Genomic DNA, 17,501 nt, shown 5'->3' with positions numbered 1-17,501 from the left:
TTTTTGTTGTTGTTAATAGGGAGACGTATTTTTAACTCTACTTAGTCATAATAGTCATAGTTACATGTTCAGGAGTTAAATGTACTAATGTCTCCAGCTCATTTTGCTTTACAACCAAAGGTAAAATAGATTGGTGGCTAGATAACTGGATGATTAGATACATAATAAAGCAAACAGAAAATACTAACAAGTCCTGCATGGTGGTTCAAGCTTATAATCCTAGCTACTTGGAAAGCTGAGATCAGGGGAATTAGTTTGATGGCATTGCAGGCATAAAATTCATGAGACACCATCTCAACTAAGTCTGGACACAGTGGTACAAGCCTGTTGTCCCAGCTATCAGGCAAGTATAATGGCTTGGTGCAGTGGCAAGAGTCTGTCCTCCTCATTTCTCCATTTTCCATTAGACTCTCACAGCTTTCAAGTTAGAAAACAGTATACACACAGTTCAGCACGTGAGAGCATGACAGGAACATGCACATTCAGAAATGTTAGGTGAATTAATGTGTTAAGACTTGAGCTACTCGGGGGCTGGGAAGGTGGCTCAGTGGTAGAGTGCTTGCCTTGCATGCATAAGGCCCTGGGTTCAATCCCTCAGTACCACATAAGCAGAAAAAGCCAAAGTGGCGCTGTGGCTCAAGTGGTAGAGCGCTAGCCTTGAGCTGAAGGGACAGCTGAGGGACAGCACCCAGGCCCAGAGTTCAAGCCCCATGACTGACCAAAAAAAAAAAAAAAAAAAGAAAAAAGACTTGAGCTACTCATAATAAATTCTTCATTAGCTAAGAACTGTTCCCAATGCCTAATTTGTTATCTTTTTTCTGTCTGCCCCCTCAGCTTTCTCCCATTTGTAATACTGTAGGACTCTTATCTGATTCCATCCACTTATTCAAGTCCTGTTTCATTGTGTGTTGCATGGCATAATACACAAATATGAGGAGTCAGAAAACCTGGCTTCAAGCTTCACTTGATTTCTGGGACTCAATTTTCTAATACAAAAATGTGAGAATTGGATAAAGATTGTTATAATGTAAACTTTTCAGAATGGCTAGAGGTCATCATTAATAGACATTTGTTGGTACAGTTTAATAATTAATACAATTAAGACTAATAGGACTTTGAGGTCACAGAAACAGTAAGTATGGTGTCTTAAGTATAGTATCTCAAAGCTGAAGCCTTGGGCTGGGATGTAGCTCAGTGTCAAAATGCTTGCCTAGTAAGTTCAACTTCCTGGGTTCGATCCCTAGTACCAAAAAAGAAAAGACAAAAAAAAGTGCAGTTAAAAAAAAAAAAGCTGAAGCCTTTTAGTTAATGTTGTCCCATCCTTCCTTCAGCCTCATATTTTTAAGAGACCAAGAAACACTGGTTCAACTTCCTGGGTTCGATCCCTAGTACCAAAAAAGAAAAGACAAAAAAAAGTGCAGTTAAAAAAAAAAAAAGCTGAAGCCTTTTAGTTAATGTTGTCCCATCCTTCCTTCAGCCTCATATTTTTAAGAGACCAAGAAACACTGACCTCTGACTCATATTATACAGGAAAACTAACACTTCCCTTACAGGGAAGAGTTTTAATACCCTCTTAATATAAGAGGATATAAAGGAATTATGTACACAAGGAACCCAAATTATTGGCATGTACTTAATAAATGGTAACCATTATTTCTGTTCACTGAAAACTTGCCATCTGTACTTTGCAATCTGTTATCTGAGGAAGGGGAGGGAGAGAGAAAGAGAGAGAGAGAGAGAGAAAGAGAGAGAGAGAGAGTTCTGGAATCTCCCTCATCATTTTTTTTTTTGCCAGTCCTGGGGCTTGAACTCAGGTACTAAGTGCTGTCCCTGACCTTCTTTTGCTCAAGGTCACCAAGATAATTTTAATAAATGTTATGTTCCTGTGTCAGTGGGAAAAAAAAATTCGTTCTCTAGAGTAAGCAATTAAATTCTTCCTCCCAATAGAACCAAGAGGCTCTAACACTTGAACCATAGTGCTGCTTTTGTCTTTTTCCGAGTAATTTATTGGAGAAGAGTCTCACAGACTTTCCTGCCCTTATGGGATTTGAACCACAGACGTTAGACCTTAACCTCCTAAGTAGCTAGGATTACAGCATGAGCCACAACTACCTTTCTGAAGGAACTTCAAATGCCTTTGTACTTTTTTGGCCGTTCTGGAGTTTGAACTCATGGCCTCACACCTGCTGAGCAGGTGTCTGGCCACTCAAGCTACTCCTCCAGCCCCTTTCTGCTTTTTTTTTCTTAAGCAAGATCTAACATTATGTCCAGCCTGATCTGGACTACAATCCTCCTATTTGTGTTTCCCTTTGTTGCTAGGATGACAGGTGCAAGCCACTGTGCCCAGGCATTGGTTGAAATGTACTCTCACCAACTTTCATGGCCAGGATGGCCTCAAACCACCACCACTTGATCTTTGCTTCTCAAGTAGCTGGGATTACAGGCCTAAGCCACTGTGCCTGGCTCTTCTAGGCATTTTTATATCCTTTTGTTTCTTCTTTTGAGGCAAACTTTTACAGGTGGTGTGATCAAGAGTGCAACATATCCTACCATTCTGATTACAAAGTAGGGCAGAACTGGAGGTTGCCAAGGGAAACCAGATAACTACATGTAATGTGGAATAAAATTGAATGTCTTCAATACCTGAGACTTGCTAAAGGGTTTTTCTTTGCTAATCCTCTGCAGGCTCCCTACTCAGGAATGCCAGCGGGCTGGAAAGAACTAATCACACAGCATGGGCTAGGCGGCTGAATCCCAAAGAAGTCGGTATTGCTCAATTATTCAATTTTTACCTCATGCTAACAATGCCTTGGACCTGCTTCTGCCAAGAAAAAGAGATGTATTTCTCTCTTTCAGGTCACCAAGATAATTTTAATAAATGTTCTATTCCTTTATCAGTGGAAAAAAATTGTTCTCCAGAGTAAGCAATTAAATTCTTCCTCCCAATAGAACCAAAAGGCATTAAAATTATACAGTTTAATCAAATTTTATACCAGAGGCAGTATGTCACCTCCTGAAAATTCTAGAGCCACAAAATTTAATCTGGATTCTGCCTTTACTTGAAAATTCTGGGCAAGTCCTAAGTGGGGCAGTTGAAAAACTGCTAAGATATACTCTGGTAACACTAAGACACACACACACGCACGCACGCACGCGCGCACGCGCGCGACAAGAAGCTCTCTTGAATTTAGGATTTTTTTTCTTCCTTTTTTGTGTTTGTTTGTTTTTTTGGGGGGGGTCCTGGCACTTGAACTCCAGGCATGGGCATGTTCCTGAGCTTCTTTGCGCTCAGGAGGTTAGTGCTCTACCACTTGAGCCACAGTACCACTTCCATCTTTGAATTTAGAATTCTAAGCTGAAAGATTATCTACCACCAAACAACACGAATAGATGATAGTGTGACCAGACATATATAAAGAGTATCAGTGCTTGATTGGGGTGGGGGGGGGGGGGGAAGGAAGGATGGGAAGGGATGGGAAAGGGAAACAAAGGAGGAGGCTACAATGCTTGATAAGAAATGTACTCATTATCTTGCCCATGTAATTGTAACCCCTCTGTACAGTATTTTCACAATAAAAAAAAAAGAGTATCAGTGCTGATAGGAAGGGCTGATGCAGGTGGGAACATTTAAAATAACAGGTTAGGAGACTACTAGTGAGTAAAGTTGAAGTTTAGATTACACATGCATGTGTATACATGAGGATAGAGGTTCAACAATTACAGATGAAATGCTTTGGGAAGGTCATATATAAAATTAGGGCAAGAACCCCCAAACTGGAACCATAACATAGAAGTGACACATTACATATATACAAAGCCCATGGCAGCACAGAGAAGTAACATTCCTTGATCTCCAAGTCATGAAGTCTTAACATAGACATCCTCACACTACTATTTTCTTATGTAGCAGTGTAGGAGGAACATTAAATGTTATTTGTACCAAACTTTTTTTTATTAAAATTAGTATATATTGCCAGGCACTGGTGGCTCAGGCCTGTAATCCTAGCTACTCAGGATGCTAAGATCTGAGGATCACAGGTCAAAGCCAGCCCAGGCAGGAAAGTCCATGAGACTCTTATCTCCAATTAACCACCAGAAAACCAGAAATAGCACTATGGCTCAAGTGGTAGAGCGCTAGCCTTGAGCTGAAGAGCTGAGGGACAGCGCCCAAGCCCAGAGTTAAATCCCCATGACTGAAAAAAAAAAAAGTGTATATTAATCATACAAAGGGATTTCACCATATTTCCAAATATGTATGAAACGTATTTTCATATTCATTCCAATCTTTTTCTATTTCCTCCTCCCTCCAAAAAGTTCTTTCTATTAGCTTGAGAAAGTCCTAAGTTCCAGAAAAGCGAATAACATTTTAATATACCAGATCACTTTTTTGTTTATTTGGTGCCAGTCCTAGGGCTTGAACTCAGAGCCTGGGCACCAACTCCGAGCTGTTTCACTCAAAACTTGTGCTCTACACTTGAGCCACAACTCCATTTCAAGCTGGTTAATTAGAGATAAGAGTCTCACAGACTTTCCTGACAGGCGCTTTGAACCCAAATTCTCAGATATTAGCTTACATCACGAGCCCCTAGTGCCCAGCATATTTTTCTCATTTTTATTTCTTATCTAGCCTTTACAGACAACTGTGTATATAATCCCTGATAGAAGAAAACAAGTACTTGGCCAAAAGGCAGACTCTGTCTCTAAAATATGGTGTCATCTTTGTAGTTTACCTCTCTGGGCCTTAATTTTTCAACTATAAGAAAAGATTTAACACTTAATTATATTGGGGTACTACCTGCATGGTAAGATCTACTGATAATATAGAGATTAAAGAACAATTTCTGTCTATTGAGTGACCCCATGAACTAAGAGGAAGGGGAAAAAAGGAAGTAAAGTGATAAAGTAAGAGTATTAGTACCATTAATGAAAATAAAGAAGTGGTAATTGTTGTGACAGGGCTACACTTGGGGATACAGGAAAAAGGAGTGACAATCTGAGCTTTGAGGATCAATTACTTAGAAATAACTATATGTATAAGGAAAACAGTTTTAAAGATTATGCTTTAGAAGACCATATAATTAGTATGCTAATTACTAATTTAGTTTTATCTGTTCATTATAAGATATCCCCAAGGATCATTTCAAGCTAAAATTTGAATGAATGAAGCATATTAACCTAGTTTAAGTTACTGCATTTATTTGCACATAATAAAGCTCCCCTTGTTTTAAAATTGTTTACATTTTTTTCATCAACGCAAAGACCACATTTACCCAATTCTTTTAATGTAAATCTCATTTCCCAACTCATTAGCTAACTTTAGAGGTGTTGGGTTAATAGAATGAATACTTTGTACACTATAAAATGTACACAAAATCTCCCATGGATAATGATCCTATTTTTAAAGAACAGATTTCCTCCAAATTAACACATTTTATTGCAATGTAAAATACTTGTGAGATATATATGTGCAGTACAGGGGTTTGAACTCAGAGCCTTGTTCTACCATTTGAGCCTTGTCCCAACCCAAAAAATAGGTCATATTTCCAGCTATTATTATTTGAGTCTTTGTAAATCTATTAAAGCATGTGCTAAAAATTTCCAAGGTTTTCCATAAAAATGAATCTATAACTGTGTTAAGATTGAGTGTGACCGTCATACTTTTTCTTTACAAGGAGCTCCCTACTCAGTATCAGAACCAGGGACACTGGGACACCAAGTATCCTAGAAAAGCCTTGAATTTCAAAACAGGAAAAACTGAGTTCCAGTTCTTTCCTATTTGGCAAGTTATTTGGGGCAAACTAAGTGCCTTTTTAGGTGCTTGTTTCCTCATCTATAAAACAGGAGAACAAGGTTTTTCATATAATCAGAGGCTTAAGATTGCCTACTAAAAATATTGTTTTTATACATCTCTTTAACAATTCAAAATTAAAACAAGCTGCCTCATTAAATAAAAAGGGATATTTCCTTACACCTTGTCTTTCTAAACTTTCAGTTCTAGTTTTAGTTGAAAAGCTTAAGGGCAGCACTTACTAAATTTTTTTCATGAATCTGAAGAACAGAATAGCATCTAGAGTGACTGTTTCTAGCTGTGAATGCAGGTTAACAGGTATGCAAAATGAAAAGGCAAATAAATGACTAAAGCACCTCCAACCACACTCGTAACCACTAAGTTCAATAAGACACTGAGAAAGAACAAAGGCAGAGGCCACTGGACTGCCCAGCATAAATCCTGTCTGAATCTTTATTAGGGTTCCCTGATGTAAGATAGGGGAGGGAGAGGAATGACAGAGAAGAAAAAAATGAAAAAGACAAAGAGAGAAAGTGAGAGAGAAGAAAAAAGCCAACAGATTCCTAAGAATAATTTGGTAAAGGAAGGCCTGTCTCAAAGTAAGGTCTAATGTCAGAACTTTGTGTGGGAAATTTTAAGCAAGAATTACAATGTGATGAGCTGCTACTCATATATCACCATGAATTTTCTTCACTATGATATAAAAACAGAAAATTTTAAAAACTGAAATTTTAAAATTTTAAAAACATGCCAGGGCCTCTGGCATGCAAGGCAAGCGCTCTACCACTGAGCCACCTTCCCAGCCCCAGTAATAAAATTTTCCTACCCTTCTCTTCCTGTTAGCACTTTTCTATTACTTAACCTTAAAAATGCATAAATAGGGCTGGGAAGGTGGCTCAGTGGTAGAGCGCTTGCCTTGCATACATGAGGCCCTGGGTTCAATTCCTCAGCACCACATAAGCAAAAAGAAAAAAGACGGAAGTGGCGCTGTGGCTCAAGTGGTAGAGCACTAGCCTTGAGCTGCTGAGGGACAGACCCAGAGTTCAGGCCCCACGACCGGACCCAAAAAGAAAGAAAGAAAATGCATAAACATTCTCAAAAAGAATAGAATTGTACTATTATTTTCTTCAACTGTTCCCATAATTAATTTGTAAGATAAAAACTAGAGTTGATCTCACAGAAATAAAAAATAGTAGTTCAGGGCTGGGAAGGTGGCTCAGTGGTAGAGCGCTTGCCTTGCATGCCTGAGGCCCTGGGTTCAATTCCTCAGCACCACATAAGCAAAAAGAAAAAAAGCTGGCAGTGGTGCTGTGGCTCAAGTGGTAGAGCGCTAGCCTTGAGCTGAAGAGCTGAGGGACAGAGCCCAGGCCCAGAGTTCAGGCCCCACGACCGGACCCCCCAAAAAAAAAAAAAAATAGTAGTTCAGAGAAACAGAAAGGGATGGAGGGATTAGAGTGACTATTTGCTATAAAAAGCTACACCTAGAAGGAGCATTTTCTGAGGTTCTTTTACACAATAGGGCAAATACAGTTAACAAAAAAAAAGTACTCAATGTGTCAAAATAGCCAGGAAAGGATTTTAAATGTTCTTGCCACAATAAATAAATAAATGCTTGAGGTGAAAGACATGCTAATTACCCTAAATCGATTGTATAAATGTATAAAAAAAGTGTCCCATGAAAAGGTGCCAAACAAAAACAAACTGAAAAAAATAAAAGAAAATGCAAAATATAACTAGGTGATTCATGTTCACTATTATTTTATAATACATAATTTTATAAACAAATAATTATTTGTCGGTCATGGGCTTGAACTCTGGGCCTGGGCTCTATCCCTGAGCTCTTCAGCTCAAGGCTAGCTCTCTACCACTTGAGCCACAGCACCACTTCCAGTTTTCTGAGTGGTTTATTGGAGATAAAAGTCTCATGGAGGGCTGAGAAGGTGGCTCAGTGGTAGAGCGCTTGCCTTGCATGCCTGAGGCCCTGGGTTTGATTCCTCAGCACCACATAAGCAAAAAAGAAAAAAGCCAGAAGTGGCGCTGTGGCTCAAGTGATAGAGTGCTAGCCTTGAGCTGAAGAGCTGAGGGACAGCGCCCAGGCCCAGAGTTCAGGCCCCACGACCAGACCCAAAAAAAAAAAAAAGAGTCTCATGAACTTTTCCTGCCTGGGCTGGCTTTGAACCATGATCCTCAGAGCTCAGCCTCCTGAGTAGTTAGGATTACAGGCATGAGCTACCAGTGCCTGGCCATAAACAAATGACTTTAAGAAAACTAGACTGGTAAATTTTTATTAGAGTTGTTACAGTACAATAAAAGTATTTCTAACTTCTCAAATAAAAGAACCAAGATGGTATATTTCAGTCTTGTTCATTGGTTTCATTCAGGAAGTGAGAAGATACAATTATAACAAAAATTTAAATGTAAATGCAAAAATGATACAGTAAAAGTAAACTAATATATTTGTACATACTGGAACTTCTTGGTAAAGAGAGATGATCAAGAAGGGTGTTGTGGCTCACAACGCTCACAGTAATTCCTGTTAGTTGGAAGAGGGAGATCTGAAGGACCACATTCAAGGTAGCCTAAGTGAAAAGCTATCAGGACACCCATCTCAACCAACAAGGTAAATGGTGTGGTATGACCCAAGATATATAGGAGACATAGGAAGAAAGTTCAAAATCTGGGCAGAAATGCTAGATCCCATCCAAAAAAAAAAAAAACTAAAGCAGGCTGCACGCCCCACGCCCCACCCCCCACCCCCCACCCCCTGTGACTCATGCCTTATAATCCTAGCTATTCAAGAAACTGAGATCTGAGAATCTAAGTTTGAAGATTGCTTTGGCAGGAAAGCCCATGAAATTCCAGCAAAGACTTTTATCTCAAATTAATCACTCAAAAGCTGAAAATGGATTATGTGGCCCAACTGGTGGAGTGGTAGCCTGAGTTCAAGCCTCAGGACCACACACATACTCACACTCTCTCTCTCTCTCTCTCTCTCTCTCTCTCTCTCTCTCTCTCTCTCTCTCTCTCTCTTTCTCTCTCTCTCTCAAAGAAGAGCTGTTCAAAAAATTATCTTTAAGTAGTTGTACAAAGGAGTTGCCACTAGACAAACAATTCATCTTGGTCAATGTCACCCTCTCATCATTCTCCCCCATCCTTCCCCAACCACCCTTTTCTCAATTTTCTTAATATTGTAAGATATGCATTGAATTTTATGACTAAATTCTTTCCTCCTGCTTCTCTTCATTCATGGTTCAAGTGCAAGACTCTGAGCTCAATACCACTCTGAGGGAGAGAGAGAAAGAGACTCAAGTATGTACTTTTGCTAATCCTCTGTAACAAAAACAGGTTTGTTTAAAATACATAAAATCCAAGAGGATGGAGAAAGGAAAACACTTCTACTTATCTTGTATTAATACCAGTGAAGAAAAGTAGATTCTGGTGGTAGAGCGCTTGCCTTGGGCTGAAGAGCTGAGGGACAGTGCTCAGGCCCAGAGTTCAAGCCCCACCCACGACTGACAAATACATAAATAAATGTCTGAATACCCTTTCAACTGCACTCATGGATCTTAGATATATTAAATTCTTTTGGTGGCCTTTAGAATTCTCACTGCTGTGAACCTGTTGGTCCACAGCCACTCACATTCCTCCTTGGGAATTGAGTTCTTATTTCACATATAGAGTCCCTGCACCTGCTTCCTGACAAGTTATTAGTCCTACTTTGATTTTTTCATAGCTGGACTTCTGACTGCCCACTCTACCCAGTAGTGACAGTTAATCTTGATTGTCAACTTGACTGAGAATGCTTAGCAGACTAGTAAAACACAGCTCTAAGATGTGCCCATGAGGGCATTTCCAGAGATAACTAACTTTCTAAATTAATCCTAAATTAGACCCACCCTAAATATGGATGGTGCTATTTCACAGATTGGGGGTCCAAGTGGAATAAAAGGCTGAGAAGGAGAAAGCAGAACACAGGCTAGTCTGCTCATCCCTGAATACTGTCTCCCTCCCTCTCTTTCTTCTTTCTTCTCTCTCTTCCTCCCTCCTAACCACTATGATGTAAGCTATTCTATTCTGCTATTCTCTTCTTGTCATAATTTATTTGGTTGGCCATGAACCAAAATAAACATTTCACACCTTAAGTTGCTTGCTTCACTATTTTGCCACAGAAACAAAATAGCTAATTAACTCACAAAATTGTCTTGCTGGGACTAAACATGACTATGTGGTTCTCAAGCCTTTGCAGCTGACAGGTTGAAGGAATTTGGACAAGTTTGGAGAGGTAGACTAGAGAAAAACTAAAATAATGTAGGTATAGTTCAATGGGTGATCCTGATAGAAGCTCAGAAGACCAGAATGACTTAGGAATGTGGATAATGAAAGCACACTCATGAAGTTCCAGAGAGGATCAAAGACTACTGGGAACTGAACCAGAAGCTATTCATATTATAGCAGAGAACTTGTCTACATTGTGCCTATATCCTCAGACTTTGTAGGAAGCTGAACTTAAAAGTTATGGACTAATTTTGTGGAGCAAATTTCAGGACAGCCTAGCATTCAGGCTATGGCATAGGTTTTGCTGTCCTCTTTTAGCAGTCCAGGTTTATAGCAAGAATTAGGAGCAAAAGCTAAGTTCCAGTGGTTCACAATTGCAATCCTAGCTACTTAGGTATGGCTCAAGTGGTAGAATGTCAGCCATGAGGAGGACGAGGGAAAGGGAAAGCATGAGGCTCTAGTTCAAGCCTCAGTGCCAGCACCAAAAAAAAAGAAGAAAAAAACCTACACAAAATTTATACTTTCATTTTTAGCAACTTCTCTAAGGTCATGTGTAACTTGTAGTATTTAATGCAAAGCAGCCTAGAGCTATAAAGTATAAGGAATGAAAGGGAAAAGTTTTGATTAGACAATAAAACTCCAACCATATCATACTGTCTATAGTGAAGTAGTTTCATATAACCAAAGTAACATCGAAGCAACAGTATAACCTATCTAAAGTCCATAGATAAGAAAAAATGTTTCCCATGCACGAGGGACTGATAACCAAACTGATAATACAATATTGCCCTCTACTGGATTCAACTTGTAAAGCTAAACCTAGAAGAACTAATAATACTATATAGCATTTAATTTTTTTGTGTATGTACCAATACTGGGACTTGCACTCAAGGCCCTGTACTCTTACTCTATTTTTTCACCAATGGTTGGTATGCTACTACTTGAGCCACACCTCCACGCTGTCTTTATGCTGGTTAACTGTAGGTAAGACTCTCTGGGATTTGTCTGCCCTAGCTGGCTTCAAATCTCAATTTCAGCCTCCTGAGTAGCTATAGACATGAGCCCTGGCACCCAGCTCCCTATAATTCTTTTAATAAATATATGTCCAACATCTTAGCTAAAATCAAGGTATCAACAGGACATTTCTGGGTAATCAAGTAATAACACCATTTCCTTGCCTTCTCTAGTGTCAAGAGGCACCAGAGTTCATGGCACCACTGATCACCAGGACCCATATGTTGAGAGTTTAGCCAGTCTGGCACAATCCAACTAATTGTCTTCAGGTCTTGTCCATGTTTCTTAACACTCTTACAAAGTTACCATGAGAAAGAAACCTGGTCAAAGGACTTGCTAAAATCTAGTCATGCCAGTGCCTATGTAGAATATATCCCATGTTCTACCAGTTTGACTAGCCTGTAAAAGGAAGAAATTATGCAGACACAATTTGCTCTTAGCAAACCTATTCTATGTTGCAATCAATTACTCCTTATGTTCAGTATCCACAGTTTGCTTTTCTAATTCCTCATCAAGAATCTTGCCAGGAAGGATGCGGGAAAAGATTGAATATGAAAGTTATAAAAATATGAGATGTAAAAAAGCCATAGAATTGGGCAAGTTCATCTATAAAGAACATGGAGGAAAAAAACAAGAATCTTGCCAGGACCAAGATAAACAGATAGTAATTAACAAAGGCAGCTTTGTATTTACTTTTAGAAAAGCAGAATTTAGCCAGGCACTGGTAGTTCACGCCTGTAATCCTAGCTACTCAGAAGGCTGAGATCTGAGGATCACAGTTCAATGCCAGCCCGGGTAAGAAAGTCCATGAAACTCTTATCTCTAATTAACCACCCGAAAACAGCAAGTGGCGCTGTGGCTCAAGTGGTAGAGCACTAGCCCTGAGCTGAAGAGCTCAGAGACAGAGCCCAGGCCCAGACTTCAAGCCCCACAACTGACCCAAAAAAAAAAAAAAAGGCAGAATTGTCCTTATCGGCCTCTAGTCACCTGGGAAATCTGTTCTCCCTTAAAAGCCCTCAAAGATCATGGGAAGTTGCAAGTTCTTTCTGAATCTATCTTGGAATGTAATTTACCCACAACTGAAACCTTGACCCATTTCAAAAAGCTTCACCATGTGGACTTTTCATTCTGCCTTACCAATGATCATGCTTACCCTTTCAGTATGAAAATCACCCCTCCTTGACAGAAGGGACAGAGCAAAGTAGGACTTTCAGAATTCTGTTTTTCAATAATATCCATCACCAGGACACCATCAGTTTGACATACATTTCCACCTCCTTTTTCATATTTCTTTTGCTCTAAATGTAACTTTAAGTATTCTAAATGTCCCTTAGCAATTCTTGCAAGATTTTAATCATTAGTTGTTTTCACATTCTGGTTGCTATTCTAAGAGACCTAAGCCTTCTTTCACTTGTATTAATTTAACTGTACCTTTCCTGTATTTCTTTGAAAGGTGATCTCAAGGTGGCAAACAATTCAATTGTTAAGTTTGGGTAACATAAGGGTTTATCAGGATAGTAATACTATTTCTGGCATTTTCTAAAATGCCACACCTGTAATCCTAGCTACTCAGGAGGCTAAAATCTGAGGATCACAATTCAAAGACCAGATAGACTCTTATCTCCAATAAACTACTCAAAAAAAAAAAAAAAAAAAGCTGGAAGTGGCATTGTGGCTCAAGTAGTAGAGCACTAGCCTTGAGTACAAAGAGGCCCAAGGACAGTGCCCAGGCCCTGAGTTCAAGCCCCAGAAATGGCAAAAACAAACAACAAAATAAATAAAAAGTAAATAAATATTTATGTAAATACACAGAAAGACAAGGATCTTCTATTTCTTCTTTTTTCTACAAGTACTCTACCATGGACATATAACCTCAGCCCTTCCTTCTTAATAGACAAGATGTCACTATTTAGCTAAGGCTGGTCTCACACAAACCTACTGCCTCAGCTTCTTGGATACAGAGATTCTAGGTACGTACTCCATTTTTTTCCCTATAGTTTCTTTTGTTGAGATAATTTGGTTTGGATTAAAGTCTGAGCTTTCTAATCCTTGTAAAAATTCTTGCCCAGATTCCTATGCTATTTTTCTTATTACTATGAGACTCTGATTCCAATAAACCTAAGAAAACTGGAAGTGGCTCAAGTGGTAGACTTCTAGCTTTGAGCTGAAGAACTGAGGGACAGCGCCCAGGCCCAGAGTTCAAGCCCCATGACTGACAAAAACAAAACAAAACAAAACAAAACAAAAAAACTTACATAGGATAGGGATGGAAAGGGAAAAATAGGGGAGAATGAAGGAAGGGGTGACATTGACCAAGAAAGCATTGTATCCATAACCTGACTTACGGCATTGTAACCCCTTTGTACAACTATATAATAATAACAATAAAGAATGAACTACAAGGGGCTGGGAAGGTGGCTCAGTGGTAGAGTGCTTGCCTTGCATGCATGAGGCCCTGGGTTCGATTCCTCAGCACCACATAAGCAGAAAAAGCTGGAAGTGGCGCTGTGGCTCAAGTAGTAGAGCACTAGCCTTGAGCTGAAGAGCTGAGGGACAGTGCCCAGGCCCAGAGTTCAGGTACCATGACTGGCAAAAAAAAAAAAAAAAGAAAAGAATGAACTACAACATTTTTTAATTTAAAGATATAAACTGAGAGGAAAGGTTTAGCAGTGATATACAACCAAACTTAGAAAATATGCTTATTTGTTTTTTTTGTTTTGTTTTGTTTGTTTTTGCCAGTCCTGGGGCTTGAACTCAGAGCCTAGGCATTGTCCTTGAGCTTCCCTTTTTGCTGTTACTCAAGACATTGCAACTTTCACAAGTTGCTTAGCCCTTGAAAGTCTGTTTCTAAAACATAAACTACCAGTGAAAATTGTTCTGATGATTAACCAAAAATTACAGCAGATCAAATCAACCACTTTATTTTTTCATTTGTTCAATTATTTTGTCATAGACCAGAGATATTACTTGAAATCATTGTATTCTTTTTCACTGTCCAGCTTTACTCCATAGTTCTATCCAGTTTCGGTAAGTCTTAATCAATCTGTCCTACTTGTGGCCAAAAAGCATAATCACTCAAAAAGGTGATGGGGGAAGAAAAAAAAGAGTGATGATATAGACAGTGTTTTGGGGATATTCTAGGATTCTTAGAGGAAAGAGGATACATTTAGAACAGAAGTTTTTCTCTATGTTTTATTTAGCAATATGAACAAAGATAGTTTTGCTTATTATCACTAAAAAGACAAACATGAAACTATTTTGATTCCTTTTATCATGAACTAGAAGAGTTGCTTTTTTTATTTTTCATTCCAGAGAATAACAATGTTCATGGGGCTAGGAATGTGGCTTAGTGGTAGAGTGCTTGCCTAGCATGCATGAAGCTCTGGGTTTGATTCTTCAATACCATAAGTAGAAAAAGCTGGAAGTGGCACTGTGGTTCAAGTGGTAAAGCAATAGCTTTGAGGGAAATGAAGCTTAGAGACAGTACCAAGGTCCTGAATTCAAGTCCCAGAACTGGTCAAAAAAAAAAAAGCTCATGATAGCTGACATCATCCTATCCTAGAAGAATTATAAAATACACAGGTATCTGCCTTAATCTCTAGAGTCTTGGTCAAATCTCTATATATCATGCTTATTCAGAGCTAAGACTTTCAAAAAATCTTCTACTAAATGAGAATCTTTTTTCATTTGTTTATTTTTTGGTAGTACTGGGTTTTAACTCAGGTTCTCAAACTTGCTAAGGTAGGTACTCTACCACTTGAGTCACACCACCAGCCCTTTTTTGCTTTATTTTCCAGATATGGTCTCATGTTTTTTGCCTGGGACTGTTGTCAGACTGTTATCCTCACACCTGTGCCTTCTGTTATTACTGTCTTGCATAAGAACACCCTGCTTGTTTGTGGAGATGCAGTCTTGCTAACTTTTGATTGAGTTGGCCTTAGACTACAATTGTCCCAGTCTCTACTTCCTGATTAGCTAGAATTAAGTTAATATGGGCAGTGCTAAGAGGAATAAACTAACTTATATCAAAATTGTACCATTTTCATTTGCTAATTATTTAATTAGCAGCTATAAATTGTTTCAGTAATTCAGTAACAAAAATGTGAAAAATGTAATAGGGAAAGGAATATTTCCATATTTTCATATTTTGAGAAATTCCCAGCATGTACTTCACACATACATTTTTTCCCCTCAGTGCTGAGAATGAAACCCATAACCTTGTGAATGCTACCTAGGCACTCTACCACTGAGTATATCTCTAACCCCCTTTTACGTGTGCACACGTGCACCAGTACCAGGACTTGAACTCAGTACATGACTAATGTCCCTTAACTTTTTCCACTCAAGTCTGGTACTCTCACTTGAGCTGCAGCTATACTTTTGGCTTTTTTTTGTGTGTGTGTGGTTAACTGACTCTCCTGCCAGGCTAGCTTCAAATCTCAATTCTCAAACCTCTGCCTTCTAAGCAGCTAGAATTATGGGTATGAAGCACCAGCACATAGACTTTCTGTTTAGTTGTTTGTGTCTTTTATGTCAGTCTTGGAGCTTGAACTCAGTGCCTGGGCATTAGCCCTGAGCTTTTGTGCTGAAGGCTAGTGCCTTACCACTTGAGCCACAACTGGTTAACTGGAGATAAGAGTATCTCAGATTTGTCTCCCCTGGATGACTTCAAATTGGGATCCTCAGATCTCAGGCTTGTGAGTAGCTAGGATTACAGGCATGAGCCATGGGTACACAGTTCTAATACAGACTTTTTCGAGGGGGGAAGGGAACCAAGAGTGAGACTTGAACTTGGTATCTGACACTTTTTTTTATTGACTGATGTTTTTGGCCTGAGCCTCACCTCTACTCCTCACATAGACTTTCTTTTTCTTATTTTTGCCAGTTGTGGCTTAAACTCAGGGCCTGGGGACTATCCCTGAGCTTCTTTTGCTCAAGGCAAGCACTCTACTACTTGAGCCACAGCGCCACTTCCAGCCTTTTCAGTTTATGTGGTACTGAGGACTCGGACCCAGGGCTTCATGAATACTAGGCAACACTCTACCACTAAGCCACATTCCCAGGCCCTCACACTGACTTTTTTTTTTTTTTTTTTTTTTTTTTTTTTGGTCAGTCAGGGGCTTGAACTCTGGGCCTGGACGCTGTTCCTCAGCTCTTCAGCCCAAGGCTAGCACCCTACCACTTGAGCCACAGCGCCACTTCTGGTTTTCTGGTGGTTTATTGGAGATAAGAGTCTCACAGACTTTCCTGCCCGAGCTGGCTTTGAACCGTGAGCCTCAGATCTCAGCCTCCTGAGTAGCTAGGATTACAGCCGTGAGCCACTGGCGCCCGGCCCTCACATAGACATTTTTTTTTTCAAATTTTTTATTGTGATTAAGTGATTACATAATTTCCCAAATTTCACAGTATTGTGAGATAGTGATGCTCAGTTAAAGTCACAACACATTCTAACTTTCCTGGAGCAAAATGTCTATCACGGTCTATAACGTCTATGAGTTATGTGAGCTTTTCGATACAGCTATTTCTTCCACATTGGGTGGTATGTACATTTCTTTTGTTTTGCATAGCATCAGCTGTTCCCTCTTTCCCACTTGTTCCCTCCCTCCCATCGCTGCCATTAAGTTGCTTAGTTCATTTTGGTCAATGTCCAGTGCAGCTGATGGGTCCCACTGTTGTAAGTTTTTCCGATTCCCTCTAGTTCTGTATCATCTTCCTGGTTCCCCTCCAGTGTACACATATATACCATACATGTGATCAGCAGCATGGGGTTATTTAGTAGTGATCCGACCAGATGAGTGGAAGTCCTTTGTTTCTTAAGTCCTGTTAATTTTGTCGTATCACCTAACATTTTAGATTTAACATCCACTTATCAGGGAGACCATGTACCGTTTGTCTCTTTGCTCTTGGCTTACCTTTCTCAACATTTCTTCTAGCTCCATCCATTTCCCTGCAAATGCCATTATTTTGTCATTTCTAATGGCTGCATAATATTCCATTGTGTATAGATACCACAATTTTTGGATCCATTCATCTGTGGTGGGACATGTGGGTTGTTTCCATATCCTGGCAATTGTGAACAGTGCTGCAATAAACATGGACATGCATGTATCCTTGTATACTGGTTCCTGTTGTTCAGGGTAGATGCCTAGAAGTGGTATGACTGGGTCATAAGGGAGGTCAATATTTAGCTTTTTGAGGACCCTCCAGACTGCTTTCCAAAGTGGTTGTATAAGTGTACATTCCCACCAGCAGTGTAATAGGGTTCCTCTTTCTCCACATCCCCTCCAGCATTTGTCGTTGGCTGACTTGTGGATGTGGGCCATTCTGACTGGGGTAAGGTGGTATCTCAGGGTTGTCTCTATTTGCATTTCCTTCACAACCAGGGATGGTGAACATTTCATGTGTTTCTTTGCCGTTTTTATCT

At 39.5% G+C, this 17,501-nt stretch overlaps 1 protein-coding gene across 4 annotated transcripts in view; it reads right to left on the bottom strand.

Annotated features, from left to right (window-relative positions):
- The window catches only part of LOC138815272 (tRNA pseudouridine synthase Pus10), a 67,612-nt gene that overhangs the window by 39,452 nt on the left and 10,659 nt on the right, over positions 1–17,501 (bottom strand). The gene's annotated exons all lie outside the window — the stretch shown is intronic.

This window comes from Dipodomys merriami, unplaced genomic scaffold, assembly GCF_024711535.1.
Source record: "Dipodomys merriami isolate MVZ:Mamm:240054 unplaced genomic scaffold, mDipMer1.0.p SCAF_63, whole genome shotgun sequence".
In the NCBI taxonomy this organism is placed as follows: Eukaryota; Metazoa; Chordata; class Mammalia; order Rodentia; family Heteromyidae; genus Dipodomys; species Dipodomys merriami.
Note: the sequence above shows the minus strand (reverse complement) of the source record. Positions and strands in the feature narration are given on the sequence as shown.